The 18,488-nt window shown below is 34.7% G+C and overlaps 1 non-coding gene across 1 annotated transcript; it reads right to left on the bottom strand.

Moving 5' to 3' along the window:
- Positions 1 to 9,601: 9,601 nt before the first annotated feature.
- Positions 9,602 to 9,674, bottom strand: TRNAE-CUC (transfer RNA glutamic acid (anticodon CUC)). The gene has a single exon. It is a non-coding gene; the product is annotated as a tRNA-Glu (tRNA).
- Between the last annotated feature and the right edge of the window lie 8,814 nt (positions 9,675 to 18,488).

Below are 18,488 nucleotides of genomic sequence, written 5' to 3'. Positions count from 1 at the left end.
TTCAAAGGAGCTGGCTCTTTGAAAAAGTGGAGGAGGCTCCAATATTGAGTAGAGGAGGCTCCAATATTAGTAAAGCAGGCTCCAATATTTGGGAGGCGGCTCTTTCCAAGAAAAAATTGTTCTACGAGCCAATTTAAGCTACTGGAGTGAAGAGAGCAGGCTCTATCTTGAGTGGAGCCGGCTCCAATACTGTGCAAGACTAAAAAGAAAATAAACCGAGTCCTGTGCACTTCCTATTGATATGTAGCTTGCATATATAAGGTTCAAAAATAGATTTTAGGTATTTTAAAAACTGAATTTAGAATGAGTATGCATGAACCTAAAATCTTGAGCTTCAAAAAATATTCAAATAAACTTTAACATTAAGTCTAAAGCTCTCACCATCTTATCTACCCTTTTCTTCATTTCTTGAACATGATTGATTAGGCTTGATGAAGACTTGCTGTCTTCCTTTAAAATGCTTGAGTGATATTTGAAGCCCGAGATTTTCTTTGATTTCTTGCAACTTTGAAGCTTCTTTGAATCCATAGCTTGAGTACTTGAAATGCTTGAATTGATCTTTTAGCTTATCACTGAGGATTGGATATTAATCATCTATACATCACTCAATGAAAACATTAGTTCTTAAACATCATTAATGGTTTGTAATCATCAAAACATAAGATTGACCTTTAGAAAAAAATCCTTAGGCCAACAATTTGGATCAGCCCACACGTAACCCAATCTCAATTAAAGGTAGACCAGTCCTGCTAGACAAAGGATTTAGTAAAGAAAGCAAGTTCTGTGCAAGGAAAGTTTTGTAGGGAAAGAATTGTAAAAAAGAAAGGATTATAATTGTAAAGAATGTCATATATAGAATGGATTAGAGGACAAACATCCTACCATAATTCCACCACCTTGTTTCTTATAAATAGAGGCCTAGACCTCCAATAAAGGCATCGAGCATTATACACTTATCATTGAGTATTATATTTGCTTGTTCTGAGTGAGTTGTATTTTTCTTTTTATTTATTTTAATAGAGAGAAATTTTTCACCTACACTATCCTTTTGTTCTTTCCTATGACTAGGACAAACATTGGATGCGTGACCTTTGCCACCACAATTCCAGCAAGTAAATTCAGTTTCTTTTGATTCTTCTACTTTTTTCTCATTGAACCTAAATTTTGATGTCTTGTCAAAATTTTGAGGATTAGCCATGTTGCTATTCATTCTCCTCTGTTGCCTTTGCAACATCTAACTAAATTGCCTTGACAAGAATGCAATATCATCATCAGAGTCATCATTCACAGAATTCTCAACCTGCCATTTCATCAACTTGACAGGTGGTCAAATCCCAATGATCAGAGATGGTTTCAACCCTAATCTGGAATCTTTTAGGTTAAAACCTTAAGATTTTCTCACAGATTTTTTTATCACTAACTTTTTTTCCTAAGTGATGCAGTTCAGAAATTATTTCAAGAAGACTAGAATAAAAATCAGAAAAGGATTCATCTTCTTTCATCACATTGTTACCAAATTTATGAGAAAGCAACTGAATTTTGGACAACTTCACTTTTGAAGTTCCTTCATGAGTAACCTGCAAAATATCCCAAGTTTCTTTAGCTGTTTTACAATCAGAAATTATAGCGTATTCAGATGAAACAACATAATTAATAATTGAATATAAGCTTTGCCATTAGCATCATTACGCTCAGTTTCAATAGCAGTAAAAGCAAAAGTATCTTTTAACTCTTTGACTATTTTACCATCCACAGTTGTATCTACTGTAGGAGGTGTATAGCCAGATTCAACTATTGCCCAAGTTTTACCACCAGAATTTTGCAAATAGGCTCTCATCTTTGATTTCCAAAAATTGTAATTATCTCCTTCAAATAAAGGACCACGTTGATTAGAACCACTTTCTTTCAACGCATAAGACATGATTAAAACAATTTTTAAAAACAACACTAAACTTTCCAACAAGGATCAGCTCAATGTATAGAGATTGGCTCTGATACCAAATTGTGAGTCGTACGCAGCGGAATATATACAAGAAAGTTTTAGGTTTTGTAAACCAGATCTGTGTCATTACCAACTTTACTTATTTGAGCAATTAAACAGTTAATCACATGCAGATAAAATAAAGTAAAGTATAAAATTAGAGATGACACCAGGATTTTAGCGAGGAAACCCCAATTGATAAAATCCGTCAACTGTTATGGGAAAAACCTTGTGGACTTGTGCAGTCCAAAGTAAACCAATCCATTATGCTTGAAACAAAGTATACCGAACTTTGACTCTGGCTCACACCCTATCATTCTACACCGCACCAACCGCTGACAATCCTCTGGTTTTGCGACTCCCCATCCAACAGCAACTTGACCTCAGGCTTACACTTGATATTTGTAGAAGAGTAGCAGGTAGATCAGACAGCACTCTGCAAATGCTTCAACCCTTTCAAAGTGTGACTGCGTTTACTTCTGTTCTTCAATCGTCTGAATGATATAGAAGAAGATCTGCTTCGTTTAATCGATGTTAATACGACTATATGATCACGATCAGAATTCGAACTCCACAACTCTAACCTAACTAGGTGAATATGTGTATGTTTTAGGAAGACAACAGAAAAATCAACTTTGATTTTCTAAGAGAAATAAACTACCAGGCTTTAAATAATATATGAATTATAATGTAAAAGCCGTAAATAAACCAATGTATATAACATGGTTTATATAGAGTATAAAATGACCTAATCCCTCTGAAAATAAAGTAAAATTCGTGCATAAGATTTGGTACAATTCTAGACCAACTGGGAAATAATTCAGAATAAGGAAACTGAAGTTGTATAGCAAACAGGACATCTTGAACCGGTTCAAGTTTGGCAGTGACTCAAACTTGAGCATCTTGAACCGGTTCAAGGAAGCTGAACCGGTTTAAGGTTGGTAGATCTGAATATTCGAATTCTTTTAGTCTTGTTGCATTCTACAGGAATTTCAGACCAACATGGTAAGTGTAGAATGTCCAACCTTGTTCATATTCCTTCCTAAAGTAGTGTTCTTACCCCTTTTCTTCACAAACTCTTTAAGTATGATAAGTTTGAACTCCTTCCCAATTCTGTAGTCCCTGTCGAACTTGATGACTTGTAGAACAAGTAATTTAAATTACAACTCAACTTGGACTTGTTATGTCTATGATAATTGCCAAAAATAATTAATATCTCACATTTCTGTGTCTACGAACAAAATGAAAGGAATATTGTGAATTCGAATATTTTTCACCACTATCGAGATATTAATAAGAGCAAAGAAATGATATTTCATTGCTTTAATATCACATTAAAATTGCAGTTTTCTCAAATTGCACTCCTTTCCCATGCATACTCATAGCTGTCCTTGACACGAACACCTCTACAAGTGTAGGGTCCGAAACATGCTCAAAAATAAATGTAGCAGCCATTTCCGGATTATCACACTCATCTCTAACCACATACCTCTCCCAGCTTACAAAGTCATTCTACTAAATGCAGCATCTGTATTGATCTTCACCCGACCTTCTAGAGGAGGCCGGTACCAAACCTTCTTTAGTAAGGGAGATGCCTCATCATCCGAGTGAACACCCTCTATAACAATCCTTTCCATGGTACGTTCGTATCTAAAAAATATTAACATTGTTTAGTAGCCACAGAGATTATATCCATCTCATTCCACCATTTAATTTGCCGTTGAAAACCCAATCATTCCTTGATTTCCATAGCTACTAACATACACACGTAGCCAAAGCCAGAGCTTTATCCCCATCAACTTACTTGCTCCATGAATTGTATAGATTTCAATACCACTGTACATCCCATTTCCTATGTTCTGTTCCACTACAGTCAGGTGTTAAAGTTGATAATTTCCATACAATATAAGATCTCAGGCACTTGCAAACACATGTTAATATATATATATAATCGACTCTTTCTCCAACCCACATAGTTTTCAAATAATAAAATCAATCGTCCTTATGTTTTCCATCTTCTCTAGGACAACAATCTTGTCATCATCATGAAGACATCTCCAAATACAATGCTTAATTTTTTGTTGCACTTTCAAATTCCAAATACCTTACCACATCTATTTTTTTTTTCCCAGCCACTCTAGTGCATTCTTCTCTCCCCGCGTCCTGACGTCTTTGAGAAGCCTTTTGAAGTTTCTAAGCCACTTTGTATGCAAACTTCCTAGAAAATCTTCCATTGTTAGTCCATAGCCATACTTGTTGATCTTTACCTTGAGAGAAACTAATAGGGATGTGCAATAACCTCTTCCAATCCTCCTCCAAAAATGTTTTTTTAAAAGCTCAACATTCCATCTTCTATTTTCATTATCAAGAAGCTCCACCACTCGATCTATACACTTCAGAAAATTTAGGTTTTATTGTTTTCAGCATAGGATTTACATTATCAATAAACCACTTGTCCTCCTAACACATTCAGCTTCCTTCCCATCACTTATTCTTAATGCCAAACCATCTTCTAGCAGCTTTTAAGCTACAAGAAAACTTTGCATTGCCCACGAGGGGTTGCTTCCTTTTTCAGCTTTAGGAATGAACAATGAGGAAAATACTTTCCTTTGAAAACCTGTTGCAAAAGCCCCTCTCTCTCCACCTGTAACCTACTAACCTCCAACCTTCTTTTGGTAGGAGAGCTAAATTAAATGCTTCAATATCCCTAAATACCAGCCTCCATTACAATTGGATTCTACCAACTGCTGCCTAACAAGCCAATGCTAACCTCTCTTATCCTCATTTCTATTCCCCCAAAATGAAGATATTTCTTTTCTCACACGCATTGGCAGGAAGTTTAAAATATGGCATGTAGGAATAAGCCTGAAGCATAATTTTAATATTATTCTTCGATAATCACTACAAGAAAATAGCTTTTTAGCTACGAAATATTTACTAAGGAATATAAATTTGTAACCTTTATGAGATTATATGTTTTATGTAGGGGTGACAATTTATGCACATACCTATTAAATCTCCCTAACCCGTTCACTAAAATTAAATTATTTGGGTATTCAAATTTAAGTGAGTGGTCAATAATTGGTAAAAAGTAAATACCCATTACAATTCAAAGGTCAATAATAGGTTAAGAGTGTGTACCCATCTTGACGATCAAACAAAATCATTTTTTTCTCTCTCCTTAATGTTCTCTCTTTCATGTTTTTCTCCCTCCTCCGTTTTTCTCTTCCCCCTCCTCTGTTTTCTTTCTCCCTCTGCTTCTCTTTTTTCTTTTCATTTTTTTCACCCTTTTTTTCTCACCCCCCCTGCTTCTCTTTTTTCTTTTTCATTTTCCCCCTTTTCTTTGTTTTCTCATCTCTTTCCCATTTTTCTTCTTTCTCTTCCCTCTCCTATGTTCTCTCTCCTTTTTTTTTTTATTCCTTATGATAACTAACTCTCTCTCTCTCTCCCCCCCTCACTCTTCCTTCAACTTCTGTTCTATTGTATTAAAATAAATGATCAATAACTAATTAAAACTTCTACAGACAAATTATAACGCTTGAAATAAAAAAATAATGTAAGAACAAATTTTATTTTCAACAATCAAAATAACAAGACAATTGTGTCTAAAAATATTTGGGTCATCGGGTTGGGTGTGGGTTCACTTACCCATTTAACACTCAATCAGTTTATGACCCGCTATAAATGGGCTGATAATGGGTTATTGACCCATTACTGACTTGCACATTCATAACCAACGCAAAACCCAACCAATCTCACCCAATTGCCATCCCTACTTTTATGAAAATAATTTTTTTATTAAATACACTCGTCTTTACTATGAAATTTAAATTTTGTTGTAAATACTAGGAAATTTACTACAAAGTACAATTTGTAATAAATATTTTTGTGTTTATTACAAATTATTTTCATGGTAAATTTTAAACATGCCTTGTAGGAATAGCTTGAAGCATAAAAAAAAATTTCATAGTAAATTTTAAAAATACTCTGATAAATATTTTTTTATTACTATTTAATTATGTTGAATATTATTATGATAACAAAAATTAAATAGACCATCATTTATTAATGAATTAAATTTTAAAATTTAAAAATTTATTGCAAATTAGATTCACATGCGCTTGGAGATGCCTTGGTAGCCGAATGAGTTAGTGGAACTTTGGAGTGTCAGGCTTCAACCCTTTGCATCTACTAATCTAACTTCTAACACTTCTTACTTTGAAAAAAAAAAAATTAGTGCACTTCTCCACTAATATTATCAGTAAAATAAAATGTCAAAAAGTCCCTTATTGTGTTTTAGCAGGTTTCTTGTTCCCATTCGTATCCTACTTCTCTCTTTACCTTTCTCTTGTTTCCATATGCAAACTGTGAGAAATATATTTTGTTTTGGCTAAATTTCGTTGTCAAAACAAGTTCGACCAAATTGTAATTTTTCAATTCAAGATTTCAAGATTGAAGATCAGATGCGGATTTGAAGAAGTTCAAGTGTTCATGGTTTATTAAGCTCCGGATGATGAGAACAATGCTTTAGGAAGGTATGTGAGTTAATGAGAACACTTAGGAAGCTTTAAAAGGTTGAAAAAAACAGCAAAATTCACTTCTGACCATTGGGAACCGGTAGGGACTTTATGGTACCGGTAGCCAAACTTCTATTTTAAAGGATTTCAACACTACCTTTGTTGAACCAGTAGTCTAGAGCTGAATCGGTAGCCAAAATGCATCAGAATCCCTTCTGTCCTTCTTGAACCGATAGCCATATCTTGTACCAGTTTAAGACTGCAGACCTATTAGGCAACTTCAGTTTCCTATTTCATTTTGAATCCTTTTTGGTCCAGACTTTTTTCTAAATCCTATACACAAATTCTACTTGTTTTACAAGTGTGTTTAGGTCTTACAAACTTCTATAGAATACCTCTTTAATTCATTATTGAGGTATGGCTTTAAGAAACATCAATTAAATATTTTGAGAAAACCTTTAGAGAGATTCTTCATAAAATCAAACCTGATTATATTTTTGAGACCACACACATATATTCATGCATGATTTAGTAATATTGTTCTCTATCTCATCGAAATTGGAGCTTAATTGAAGATTCAGAGATTCCGAAAGAGTAGATGTACTTCTACATCTAATTCAGAAATTGAAGAATAGAAGTAAAAACGATCACACTTTGAAATGGTCAAAGCATTCGATTAGTATTGTTTGATTTACCTACAACCCTTCTACAGAGATCAAGAATAAGCCTAAGATTAAGTGTTGTTGGACAGGATGTCGAAAAGCCAGAGAATTGTTAGCGATTGGTGTTTGGTGGAATGATAGGGTGTGAGACTAAGTTAAAATTTAGTGTACTTTGTTTCAAACATAGTAGATCGGTTTACTTTGGGCTACATAGTTCACAAGGTTTTTCCCACGCAAACAGTTGGTTTATTTTACCAACTGGGCCGGGTTTACTAGCTAAAAATCTTGGTGCAATCTCTCTAACCTTAGTTGCTTTACTTTACAGTATTTATCTTTATGATTGTGGATGTTTAAATTAATTATATTATTTAGATAATTGAATCAATCATAAATTGAGCAAGTTGACCTATTAATTGAATTTAGGTCATTAAAGGAGTTAATCACAATTAAAATCAATTAAATAGCTTCCGCACCTGCGTTAAACTGTTTTCACACAATTTTATTTTATTTTTATTTTTGCGTTTGCAAACTTTTATTTTTTATTTTTCTCCCAATAAGTAATTTGATCCGGTATCTTCTTCTATCTTTTCAAAATTTAAGGAGCTCATTCGAAATTAATTTGAATGCAAAATCAGCTCTATTATTGTTTATATAATTTGTTAATACCTTTTTAATTGTCAGACACGCGTGAGAAGACAAATATGAAGCCAAAGAGTCCATTGTAGAACAATAAAAAGATTCAAGAATCTTATCAAATCGGCATTCTCTCTAGAATTAGCAAATTGAAAGTAAAAAAAAAAAAACATGATCGAGGACTAGAACTTGAGAAATAATAAATTGATTTGTTTGGATTGACAAGAATATTTTGTCTTGCGTTTGGATTTAATGGATAGACAGTTTGGTATAGTTATATTGCAGCCCTTTCTTGTTCATCAAGGTGTCTATTTGTCTTGGTGGACAATTTTGAATCATAGCTTGTAGCAGAGTAGAGAAAGCAAGGAACCATAAAACGATGAAAGGAAACATTAGGGTTTGGAGGAAGAGAATAGGAAAGAACGAATTTTAGGCAAAAAAACAAGAAAAGAGGTAAGAAAGGTGTAGTCTAAGAAATTTTAATATTAGCCTATTTTGTCATTTCAATTTAACAAATGGTTTTGTCTGTTTATAGGCCTTCTTCGTTTTTTTTTTTTTTTTTTTTTTTTTTTTTTTTTTTTTTTTTTTTTTTCAGTTGTGTTCTTCAATCCTTTCAAAATTTAAAAGATAACACTGAGCTATTTGTGTTTAGGTATTATTAATTTTTTTATGAAATTGCAAGCTCTTTCTCTCAAACCATAATAATATTATTTGATCATATCATTGAATCATTTATTTCTCTTAAAATCTCTTTAATATTTATTTCTATACGCTGGCTTTCTTTAGGAGGCATACAGCCATTACGTGGCATATGGGTTACATTCCGTACCAAACTTAATAGTATACCACGACGTACTTCTGCTTGTTGCATACCTTCTTGACCCACGACTGTACTAATAACATTTTCTGCTGCAGCTGAAGCAGCAAATTAAATTAATCTTTTTGCTAAGCGGGACCATTTTGCGGCAGGAAAAAGAAAGGGAAAGAATATAGAGAGAAATTGGAGACTCTCCTCCCACCTATGAGAAAGAGGAAACAAAAAAAAAGTACAGGACAAAACATAATTATAACATACATTATATTTGAGCATATGTCTATATATGCAATGTTGTACTATATATAAACCACATACCAGAATGAAACTTGTTCCCAAACAATGATAAACAGTTTATAATTAAGTAAGCTAGAGAGAAAATTGACCAGGATGCGATTGAATGAGCTAGCATTATGATTATGTAAAAAACCAGAGTTGGCATGTTAGGAGTGAATTGCTTCAGAATGCGGGTGAGAGTATGATGCTAAGCATGAGGAATCGGAGCTGCATTGCCCACTCCAGAATATGGTGCTGGATCCCAAATGCCATAATCTTCTTCGAAAAGGCAGGTAGGTTTAATCCAATTGTGTTCAAGCTCTCCCTGCTTCTGGTCTGCAGCCGCGTCGAAGGGGAGAGACACCGGTGATGGCAACGGAGATGATGATGGTGGTGATGATGTTGTGATGCTCATAAGAATAGTGATTGTTATTATAATCACCATTGTCATACATGGAATGTGCATAACCGGCTTAACACTACTTCTTGACCTTGGCATGCTTAAATTACTTGTCATGTAGAAAGTTGTGCCCTATAACTAAGCTTTCTCTTACGAGAAAACGGAGTCGTTTGAAGAGAGAGCAAGTTTGATTTAAAATGATGACTCCTTTCACGCCTGCTGGATGATGGTCATGATTCTTGCATGTAATATATTCAGCAGAACCACAAAATGGGTAACATCTAAAAAACCAGCTAGGAAAAAAATAAAAAACCAAATTTCCGTTGCCGGGACTTGAACCCGGGTCTCTCGGGTGAGAGCCGAGTATCCTGACCAACTAGACTACAACGGATTTGTGTTATTAGGTTGACTCAAAACTATTTGAACTTTAATAAAATTTTGATGAAATCATGGAATAATTCATTTATTTATTTATTTTTTTCATGGAATAAAATAACTAAGCAAAAGATTGTTTAACCTATAATATATGCATTTTATCGATTGGGCTCTAGTCTGTCTTCTTGAGATTCATTAAAATTAATGTGGCAATAAATAAAAAAGAAGAAGAAGAGAAAATATAGTAAATCATTAATTCTCTTATCATTTTCCTCCTGTTTTCAAAAGGACAACATAGACATTATTTAAAAAGTTCAGACATTCTTCATTCAACTCCTTTACTTTACGTTTTCTTCTTCGTTTTAAAATCAAACACGATTAAATTATGATTTCTCGTCTTTCCTTCTAGCTCCTTTTATCGAGAATTTATTTAAAGGTTTTAGATTATTATTGTTGGATTCTTGTAAAAGTTAAAACTTTCGCTCTTAGTGTGAGTCACTTTCTCTATTTTTTAACATTTTTCACTTTTTAAAAAATAAAAAAATATGATATTGAAAGAGAATATTTAATTAAGAACTTGAATTCATTTTTTTTAAAATAAAAATTATGAAACTGAAAGAAATATTCAATATAGAATTTGAAGGGTTCAAATCTTTTTTTTTTTTTAAAAATATGATATTGAAAGAGAGTATTTTTAATTTGTTATTTGAATTTACTTTTTTTTAATAAAAAATATGAAAGCAAAAGAGAATATTTAAAATAGAATTTGAAGGGGCCACTTTCCCAATTTCAGTATTTACCCATTTTTTTTAAAGATAATACAAGTGACTTTTCCAATTATTGTACGCACTAGTTGTTACTTCACCGTTCATATTTGAAAAATTAATTGCTTATTTCTTTAAAGATAATACAAATGACATTTTCAATCACGGCGACATTCTGTTTACATTCTTCCATAACACACAGATTAATCTCATATTGGTGGGTTTTGGTTGATTTGATTGTTGGGTTATTAAGTTATTGTTTTAGTGATTTAGTTGAAACTTATTATTTATGGTTTTTATGTTGTGTGTGGAATAGAATGTGAAAAGTTGAGTTTTAATATGAAAATTTCCTAAATCACTCGTGCGTGCGTGTGTGCGTGTGTAATGTGTGTGTTCTTAAAAATCTCAACTTTCAACTAAATTTAAAATTTTAATGCAAAAGGCACACAACCCTGAGTGAGAAAACATGTTTAATAGACTTTTGAAACCCTAATTCTACTTGGAAAATAAGTCAATTTCGTGTATAAGGTTTTAGAAGAAAGTCTATACAGAATAAGAAGTAAAAACATAGTAGGAAACAAAGTTACCAAAAACTGCTGTACAACTTGAACTGGTGACCTTGAACCGGTTCAAGTTGGCCAATAAGTTATTTTAAAAGGAAGTATTAACACTTGAACCGGTTTAGCTACCCTTGAACCGGTTCAAGTTGGGCAGACCTAAACTGAAGTTTTTTATACTTAGAAAAATTTCGACGATGCTTATTTTTTAATACATGCAATGCATGCAAGTTACCTTACCTTTTAACTAAACTTCCGAAGGTGTTAGCCTTAACTTTTTTGAAGTCGTCAAGTTATTGATTACGAATAACTCTTCAATTCCGCTTCCAATCTCGAACTCGAAATTTGAATTTAAAGTTACAATTCGATCGAACTTGTTTTGACAACAAAATTTGCCAATTACAAATTTTATATCTCACAATCTCGCCCTTTGTCAATTTCTTAAAAAAACCTAAAAACAAATTGATAACCTACCCAAGCAAAAAAGGAAGATTGCAATTTGTCAAAAAAAAAAATACGGAATTATTCTTTCTTGAATTTCTTCGCTTGATCATCATTTGAAGTGTCAACCTTTTCTCTGCACATTGATTAAACAAAACTACCAGTGAAAGCTTAATAAAGAAGACAATGAAAATTTTGAAAAATCTCCCCCTTAGTAATTTAAACTCCCCCTAAATATCAACTCCAATATTTTTCTTATGTCTCCTCCCCTTTTTGGAACAAATTAACAAAGATAAAGAAGACGAAAGAAAACAACGTAACAAATTTAAAGCACATCTTAAGATGTCAATTCAAAGAATAATGTATATGAGATTAATATGCAAGCACACATCAGGAAAAATAGAATAACCAAAAGAATAAACATATCCCAAAACAAAACTGATCATCATCCAAAAAGAAAATATATTCCAAATCAGTCATCCAAATCATCTCCATCAAAAGGAACTGTAGTGGTTACGACATCATCACCATCATCTCCTGAACCATCCTCAGAATCCTCAGCCTCATCACTTTCATTATCATCCTCATCATCATCAGCAGCTGTAATGTTTCTAATTTTTACTATTTTCTTTTTTTTGAAATTTTCTATTTTTGCAAGGGTATTTCATTTTTTTTTCCCCGTTTTGCATGCCGGACACCCTGAGGTGTGCTGGGTGTGTTTGAGAGTTAGGTGGGACATGTCCTTGAGTTCAAGACTCTTGGAAATGCACCGGTTGCCATTTCGGCATTTTTTCGTTTTTCGGGCCGAAAAGTCCCGGGTGGGACCTGCTACCGAAATTGCTGCGTACAGGGGTTTTGTTCGGATCCATTTTCATCTCATTCATTTTATTTAAAGTATTTTATGTAGATGTAATACAATTAGAATATATATATATATATATATATATATATATATATATATAGATATTTGTGGTGGGAATTAAAAGCAAAAAGATTTTATTTTAGTGGTGGGACCCATCACTTATTCCTTTAGTGGCCAAGAGGCCATCACTTTGGCCTCATTTCTCTCTCCCTCCCCAGCACTCTCTATTTCTCCCTCTTTTCTTTTCTTTTTTCTTCAAAGCTTCAAGTTTTGATTAATCTTCAACCATTGGGAGTTTGTGGGTATCGTTTGCGACAAATCGGAGAGCTCGTTGAGATTTACGCGTGGGTATAAGCAATTCCTTGTTTGGCCAACCTTGAATTTTCAAAAATCTAAGGATTTTTGGGGCTTTTTGCATTCTTGGAGGTAGGGGTTTCTAATCCACAAATTCATGTGCTTTTGTGAGTTAATCTTGTATAAATTGTTATCTAGCATGTTTAACTTGCATAAATTCTTGCTAAATTGCTTAAATGTTGTGTATGAATTGTGTAATTATGTGTTAATTGATTTATTATGATGAAGTATGCTTATATGAAATTAATTCATGTTTTATAGTTTGTCATGCTAAAATTATTGTTGAATGAAAGTACGTTATTTTTTTTGGGATTCCATGTAAAGCATGCTAAGTGGTTTAGACTTGAACTAAATATTTGATAATGATGTGTTGGTATGGCATGAAAAGGTATGATGCATTTATGTATGACATTGGGTAAGGAAAATGTGAAAATTGATTTGAAACGAAAAGAAAATATTTTGGGGAAAAGTTTTGATGAAAGGGTTTTGTGAAAACCCGGCCGCCTAGGAATTGCCTAGGGACTGTGGCGTTAGTGTGGCCTAGAGGGGACTGGGGGGAGAGCCCTAGCGTGATTAAGTTATCTGGCCCCAAATGACACCATGGAGTTGCCATAGGCTAGGGACAGTTAGTCGATCATTCTTTATTTTTTCCATTCATTGTGTGGATTCACGGGATCTCAAGAGGTATGTCTTAGGCACCTCCTACTGAGCTTATGCTCACCCCTTCATCTTAACATTTTTCAGGTTTGGGAAAAGAAGTGGCGGACGACAATCCACCACAATTCTAGACGAGATTGAGACTTTTGTTTTGTTGTCTTTTGTATGTAAACATGAACCATGTACTTATTGTAAAGTTTAAGTTTCATTGCTGGAGTTGTAAATTTTGGACCTTTGTAAAACTTTGGTTTTGTTTCATGAAATGTAAACTTGATGTATGGTGGTATAACTCATGTAGATGATTTTTGGGATCACGTAATAGATATGTAACCTTGTATTTTGAATGAATGGGATATAGTACATTATTTTGCAGTGCGTTGAGAATAGGTTTAGATCAGTTCAAGGTCTCTATTGAGACCATTTCTTCATTTAACTTCATGGTAGTTCATTACAAATTTTGTTGCTCGGAGGGTCATTTCTGCTGACCGAAATAGGTATTTCGGTCGACCGATCATTCCAGTAACCTCGCTAAAAAATTGGGTCACAACCAGCCAACCGGAATGGCCATTTCGGTCGACCAGTACAGGGGTCATTTCGGCCGACTGAAGCTCCATTTTGGTGGACTGAAATGAAGCTGCCTTGTGCACTTTGTTCCTTCTTTTGATACGATTAACTCTAAACCTTGGAATGTTGTTTAAAACTTTCTTGAAGCATATTTAGGACGCATGGATGATGTTCAGACACTAGACATGATGGGGATTGGCTTAGGTGACCTTGGGTTCGGGTAAGGACCCGGTTAGCGGTTCGGATCCACGGGTTCTGTGATGGCCTTGGTTTTTAGGCCAGCGCGTCCTGTGATGAACCGAACGTAGATTCGATAACGAATCCAGAATGCGAAAGCAAGAAACAAGACAACGGTCTCCCAAGGCACAACACACCTCTAATACACTTTGATGACCTTCCATGAGGTCGTGGAACTCAATGAGAACTAACGCGGAAGTACAAGATCGGAAATATGATAACTAAGCTCCCAAGGGCAAAATAGTCATTTTACATGGAAATGACGTCCCTAGAATGTATATTATTCCCGAGACATATTCATGACTTTATGTGAAGTCAAGGAACTCAAAGTAGCGGAAACAAATTATAAGAAAATCGGACAAAAATAGCCCCAAGGGCAAAATGGTCATCTCAGAAAAATATAAAATCAGGTGCTACCAAGCACACCACTGGGAAGAAAGCGAAAAATTAATCAAGTTAGACTCAAGAATCACTTGATTCAGAGTCCAGATGGAAGAGAAAAGTCAAAACAAAGTTTTGACGTTGCTGCGGTCGTAAATAGTAACCTGGGCAAAATGCTGAAATTCGTGTGCTGTTTTGAGACACTAAACGATGTTTTCTGGACAAACACGAAGAAGAAACTCCCCTCAAAATAACTTTTCCAAGCTGACCATGTTGAAAGAAAATTTTATTTTTTACGTGAAATTCCCAAATTGCCCTTACAACATACTTTTTAAAATAGTGCAGATGCACACAGGAAATCAGATTTGACGCGGGGTTTTCAGGTCTGAGATGACATTTTCTGGAAAAACACGAAGAAGAAACCCCCCCTAAAATCGAGTTTTCTACCTGAATATGTTGAAGGAAACAAAAAAAACACAATGAAAAATCTCTAAAATACCCCTAGATCAGAACTGGACAAGAGGGCAAAAGTTGATACAGTAACTGTTCTGATCTGAGAGCAGAAATGGACTATCAAACGAATTTTTCTGGAAAAACATGAAAAAGAAACTTCTCCCGAAATAAAATTTTCTAACCAGCCATATGAGAGAAAATGAAAAAAAAAAACTCACTGTAAAATGCCTAAAATGCCCCTCCATGAAATCAGGTTATGGGGGTTAAAAAGCTACAAAAAATACAAACTGAAAGTTGAACTTTGTGAGGGATTTCTGGTTCCAAGATGATATTTTATGGAAAAATATACAGAAGAAACCCCCCCTAAAATCACATTTTCTAAGTAACCATGTAAAGACCGGAATTTATTTCTAGAAGAAAAACCCCAAAATTCCCTAAAATCAGATTATGCAATAAAAATGTAAAATGAGTCCATAGGAGGCTCAAATCACCAAAGATGAAGTTTTTCTTGAAAACGATCATGTACGCAAACGTAACTTACCTATTAGGATGCGCTACAATGGTCTATGAATTAAAAATACCACCGATGCAAAATTTGACCTCTCAAACTTCAATGCATGAAAAATGCCATTCAAAGGCAATAAATGTAAGAATCAAACCTAAATGCAATCAAAAGGCCGTTTGATCATTGGCCACACTTCATGCATATTAAATAGGTCCTAATGAATGTACTCATGCATACTTTGCATCACCCGATTTGGAAATGAACCCTTAAAGGCTTGGATTTTACTATTTTAGCTTAAAATGCAAAGTATGAAACTAAAATGCAAAAATGAAAACAAAATGGTGATTGGCCCTTGGCCACACCTCATACATATTAAATGAATACTAGATAATGAATTTCATACCCAATGCACACTTTGGTGCATAAATGACATATTAAAACGCACAGTTTTCATAATATTCACATTAAGGCAATTTTCAACATTTATAAATATACATGAATTTCAAATATGGTTTGGCCCTTGACCTCATATCATATACATAAAATGAGAATAAAAAAAGTCTGCATAGGCACACATTACAAATTTAGAATCAAATATACACATTTGACAAATAAGGTTACAAATGGTTTTTCAAGCCAACGGAAAAACTCCGTGAATGAAAAAGAACCGAAATGAGATAATATGTACAACGGAAGAAACGGCGTTAAAAAACGAGTTCCGAGCAGAGAGATATGCCCCGAACAAGTTCGGCAGCAACCGGTGCCAGAAACCCCAAAACTGGAGAAAAACAAGCAGAAGGGAATTCTAAGAGTACGTGACTCGATGAAAAGTGAAAATGTATCCCGTTTGAGGATCCAGGCTCAAAACGAGGTATTTAGCAATAACCTTCATTAATTGTACAATGGCGCCTCTCCAAAAAGTGAAAACTGCACTAGTGGCCTAGAATGAAAATATCTTCCAAAAATATTTTCTTAAAAACTCCTGAAATAAAATATCTTCAAAAGATATTTACAAAAAATACTCCAAGAAAAGAAAAAGATTCTGAAAAACTATACATCCAGACCCCTATGGACACCGGGAGCAACTAGAGTACTTTACTGCAAAAGTAAAGATACGTAATTCGTGGAAACCACTTAGAATGAAGATACGTGAAATCAAAAACCAACTCCGAACACAAAGAGTGAGGTTATGCCAACAAAGTGACAAACGGGAAAAAGACAAAATAGGAAAAAATGACGAAAAGTGAATAGTGTCCGGAAAACGAAAAATATGGAAATGATGCGGTCCTTAAAAGAAGTTATCAATCTAAGGAAAAGAGTCTCAGAAATCATTCCAGAGCACTCGAGATGACACTAAGTGACGGGAAACTGAACTCAGAAAGGAAAAGATCAACGAAAAAGAAATATCCGTGAAAATTTGAGAAAAAGGAAAGGAAGAAAATGACTGGGTCATTATAATCTACCCTCTTTAAAGGGATTTCGTCCCCGAAATCAGGAACAGACAAAAGAGAACCGAAGAAGATTGAAGCAAGATCAAACAAAAGGACATAAGGTGCGAAAGGACAACTCCAAAAGCCTGAAGGTCATCCGAAGGAACGCAAAACCAAGAATTGGTTGACACCTCCTGAACGAATCGGCATATCAACCCAATGTCAATCACCGAGAGAATCCCAAGACAACGACAAGCCGAATCAAGGTAGATGGCTAAGAATGATGTGACAGTAAGAACAATGACCAGAACCTGTCCACACTTACTCGTCAGTAAGGTAGCATGACAGTATAAGGCACTAGTTCATAACATGCCTTCAACAAATCAACTCAGAAAGAAACTTTTCGATACAAATGACATCAATGTCAAAAATGATCATTACCAAAAGAACTACAGGAACCAGGCATCCGCGAGAGTTGGGGTAGCTAATCCCAAAACTCTAACAACAATGTCATTGGCACCGTTACGCTTAAGGCCTTAAATCCCTAACGCTGGCGTAACTAACGACCCCCACATTTGAAAATGCAACAACAACAACACCAGTCCCGAATCCACAGTCTGACGAGTCTGTGCCCTCAAGCCAATGGATTGTACCCACAAAACCAAAACCCTGAGCACATATCTGAAATAGACCTACCGTAAGGCTACATACAGAAGACAAAACATTGGGTCAAAACCCCTATCATAGGTAACTAAAACCTCAAAACACAAGTTTACTACGTAGCTCACTCATGAAATCCTGACATCTAAGGTCACAAAACCCCAACGTAAGTGCAGGAAAGATAAAATAGTATAAACCAAATACTCACATAGTATATGCTCACAAAATTTAAATGACATAAATTAAATAATATCATAGTACTAAGCACAGTACACATAAGGTAAACCAAATAAACTACCTATCACATAGAGGTTGAACAAATAGCAACGAGCTATACACCACCAATGGCACATACATGGTAAGTAGATACAGTATAAACAACGTATCATATACATCGGACTACCACATAGTCATAAATCCTAAACATGTTTCTAAGATATGCCCGAAAACAATGGAGCTCATAAACATGTAAAAATGATCATACAAATGGCAAGTTCGTAAAATCAACAGAATGAATGGAATGCCTCTCAAAAGACAGCACGCAAAAATATAACACAAAACCTGGATGAGTCCAATCTTTTATTACGAGGAAAGGAACTATCCCCCAAACCAAGATGCCAACGAGCTCTATAGGACTCTACAGGATTCTACCAAAACTTTAACGTAATGCCCTAAGTCTCCAAGGACCAGGGAGAGCAACTAATTGTGCCAGTGCAATTAATTATACGGAACCACTTACATCCCAACCATAGCTCGTAAAAGCTAACCAAGGCAACACAAGAGAGATTCTAGGTGAACACACCCATTCAAATCCCGAAACCATCATCCTAAGAAGGTAAGACATAAGAACCTTGCCCTGAGGCTCACAAGGCAACTTCCCAGCTCCCTAAGGAAGGATTCGAGTCAGTCCTAACTCATCGTCTTATGACGCTAGAAACAAAGACCTCCATGACATCAATGACGCC

The sequence above is a fragment of the Cornus florida genome, unplaced genomic scaffold (genome assembly GCF_030987335.1).
Source record: "Cornus florida cultivar Cherokee Brave unplaced genomic scaffold, ASM3098733v1 CherokeeBrave_3.0.0_Hap2_Chr10, whole genome shotgun sequence".
NCBI lineage: Eukaryota > Viridiplantae > Streptophyta > Magnoliopsida > Cornales > Cornaceae > Cornus > Cornus florida.
Note: the sequence above shows the minus strand (reverse complement) of the source record. Positions and strands in the feature narration are given on the sequence as shown.